The sequence below is a fragment of the Triticum dicoccoides genome, chromosome 3B (genome assembly GCF_002162155.2).
Source record: "Triticum dicoccoides isolate Atlit2015 ecotype Zavitan chromosome 3B, WEW_v2.0, whole genome shotgun sequence".
NCBI lineage: Eukaryota > Viridiplantae > Streptophyta > Magnoliopsida > Poales > Poaceae > Triticum > Triticum dicoccoides.
This window is the reverse complement of record NC_041385.1, coordinates 732120580-732124205: the sequence shown is the minus strand read 5'-3', so window position 1 is coordinate 732124205 and position 3626 is coordinate 732120580. Positions and strand designations below refer to the sequence as shown.

At 45.0% G+C, this 3626-nt stretch overlaps 1 pseudogene; it reads left to right on the top strand.

Annotated features, from left to right (window-relative positions):
* The first annotated feature begins 291 nt into the window (after positions 1-291).
* LOC119279876 lies at positions 292-1754 on the top strand (annotated as a pseudogene).
* Positions 1755-3626: the final 1872 nt, after the last annotated feature.

Below are 3626 nucleotides of genomic sequence, written 5' to 3'. Positions count from 1 at the left end.
TGCCAAGCCAGAGAACAGCGCGCTCTTCGGTACGTCCCATGTGTGTGCAGGTACGTTTTGACATCTTGCCGTACACATGGAGCTGGAAGCAAGTACAACTGCCACATCATTCAAAACCAACGAATGCACATGGATCGTCGTACCTTCTGCTAGCTCCTCTCATGCACATGCAGATGCGGTCGACCTCACTTCGCAGAGGAGTTTAAGTACACCTCGACAGGCTAGCTAGCAGCAGCATTGGCCTCTACCTCTACCGTAAGTCTACTGCGGCTCCGGGTCATAGCGATCGGCATGAAGAGCAAGCAGCGCAATGGCGGCCTCGGCCACTCGGCCTCGTTCCTCCTCGGGGCTCTCCTGCCCACCCTCATGCTCTTCCTCCTCGCGTCCGATCGGGTCGGGGATCGACTGGCCAGCATATTCATATCCAGCTTGGGGAATGGACCGGCTCATCAGATGATTAGCCACGCCAACCTCTCGAGCGCGGAAAAGGTTTGCCTGCCCGGGGTTTGGGTTGTGCGCCCAGGCCTGTCAATAGTTCTCCAGATCTTACGAATTGATCGTAAAATTTCCAGGACATGCAGGAGGAGAGATTCCGAGGGCTCGCAGAGCTGCTGCCAAAGGTGGCCACTGACGACGGGACGGTGATCGTTACGTCGGTGAACGAGGCGTGGGCGGCACCGGGCTCCCTCCTCGACCTATTCCGCGAGAGCTTCAAGAACGGCGAGGGGATCGCGCACCTCCTCAATCACACCCTCATCGTGGCCGTTGACCCCGGCGCCATGTCCCACTGTGAGGCGGTGCACCCGCATTGCTACCTCCTCGAGGTCACGTCCGCCAATGTCAGCTCTGCCAACCGCTTCTTCACCGAAAGCTACCTTGAGCTCGTCTGGGCCAAGCTCTCCCTGCAGCAGCGCGTCCTCCAGCTCGGCTACAACTACCTTTTCACCGTAAGCTAGCTAGCTGCTTATGCATTCTTCTAAATTATCATTTTCATTCACGTTTCAACAAGTGAACCAAAATGTAATAGGTTCAAACATACACACTCTGATATCGTCAGTTAATTTATGTCCATGCAGGATGTGGATGTTATGTGGTTGCGTAACCCGTTCCGGCATATCAGCCTCTACGCCGACATGGTCGTCTCCACCGACCGCTTCAATGGTGACGCGGAGGCGCTCACGAACGCACCCAACACCGGCTTCTACTACGTCAAGTCCACAAACCGGACGGTGGAAATATTGAGGAGATGGCGCGTAGCAAGATCGCGGTTCCCACCGACCCACGACCAGGCGGTCTTCAACGAGATCAAGGCCGAGCTTGCCGCTGACGAGCTGCACATCAAGTTCGTGTTCCTCGATACAACACTCTTCGATGGCTTCTGCCAATTCCATAGCAAGATGGACAGGGTGTGCACGATGCACGCTAATTGTTGCATCGGGCTCGAGAACAAGGTGCATGACCTTGGGAACATGCATGGCTGCCGACTGGAAAAACTACACGAACAAGGTGATACAGTTGGAGAAGAGGAGTCACGAGTCCAGGTGGACATTTCCCGCCAAGTGCGAGGCATCGATGGGACACCGCTAACTATTGGAGTATACAATCCAGAACTCGAGATGTCAAATTTAGCCGAGCCGCACGAGTAGCGGATAGGGCTGGCGGTCCAATATTGTTCCGACTCTAGAGCGTACGGCATGCGGCTATTAGAAATACCGGTAGAGGCGGAGCCAAGATTTAAGCACAGTGAGGGCAAGTGAGACGATAACTGCAAAAAGTATTACCATATGATGTGCTCTCGGTTTGAGTTTATACTGGAATTTCTACAGATGCCAACATATGTTATTAAGAGTTTGCATATCAACCTAAATGAGATCAGGGCGAGCTCCATCTCCTCAGTCAGATCTTCAATTTCAAAAGTAAGGTGGTACGTTATTATTTCATCTTCATTCTTGAAACACATCGAACTTCAAAAATAACTAACTAGACTTCGAAACAAATATTTTCTTTGTGTGATTGTATGGTACTATGGTAGTGTCCAAGACAGGCTAATAGTTCCGAACTAAGAGTTTACATAGTGAGCGCAAATAAAACTTCAAAAAAGAGTATGTAATTTCTAATAGATCTAACAAAAATACTATACTAATATCTAAAGATCTAACATTAACATTAATATGTAATGATATACTCCCTCTGTCTCATAATATAAGAATGTTTTCCAAGCTACAACAGTTTGAAAAATGTTCTTATATTATAGGACGGAGGGAGTACATGTCTACTCATAGTATTCAATGCACTTTATATGATAGTTTTTATTATACCTATCTTGGATGCCCATGATATTAGGACCAACTTTATAACCAAAGCAAATTACCATGCTGTTCTAAAAGAATGTCAAAATAATATAAGTGACCCATGATAAATCAATAATTTCTACAAAATAAAACCACCACCATGCTCTAAAAAGATATAAGTGAAGCACTAGAGCAAAATTATCTAGCTCAAAAGATATAAGTGAAGCACATAGAGTATTCTAATAAATGTGCAACTATGTGAAGACACTCTAACATTTAATAATTTTAGATCTTGGTATTTTATTCAAACAACAAGCAAAACAAAAGAAAATAAAATTACACTCCAAGCAAAACACATATCATGTGGTGAATAAAAATATAGCTCGAAGTAAAGTTACCGATGAATGAAGACTAAAGAGGGGATGCCTTCCGGGGCATCCCCGAGCTTGGGCTCTTAGTTGTCCTTGAATATTACCTTGGGGTGCCTTGGGCATCCCCAATCTTAGGCTTTTTCCACTCCTTATTGAAGGAAATATGCCCTAGAGGAAATAATAAATTTATTATTTATTTCCTCATATCATGATAAATGTTTATTATTCATGCTATAATTGTATTAGCCGGAAACACGATACATGTGTGAATACATACACAAACTTAAAGTCACTAGTATGCCTCTACTTGACTAGCTCATTAATCAAAGATGGTTATGTTTCCTTATCATAGACATGAGTTGTCATTTGATTAACGGGATCACATCATTAGGAGAATGATGTGATTGACATGACCCATTCCGTTAGCTTAGCACTTGATTGTTTAGTATGTTGCTATTGCTTTCTTCATGACTTATAAATGTTCCTACAACTATGAGATTATGCAACTCCCGTTTACCGAAGGAACACTTTGTGTGCTACCAAACGTCACAATGTAACTGGGTAATTACAAAGGAGCTCTACAGGTGTCTCCAAAGGTACATGTTGAGTTGGCGTATTTCGAGATTAGGTTTTGTCACTCCGATTGTCGGAGAGGTATCTCTAGGCCCTCTCGGTAATGCACATCACTATAAGCCTTGCAAGCAATGTAGCTAATGAGTTAGTTACAGAATGATGCATTACGTAACGAGTAAAAAGACTTGCCGGTAACGAGATTGAACTAGGTATTGAGATACCGATGATCAAATCTCGGGCAAGTATCATACCGATGACAAAGGGAACAACGTATGTTGTTATGCGGTTTGACCGATAAAGATCTTCGTAGAATATGTAGGCGCCAATATGAGCATCCAGGTTCCGCTATTGGTTATTGACCGGAAATGGTTCTCGGTCATGTCTACATAGT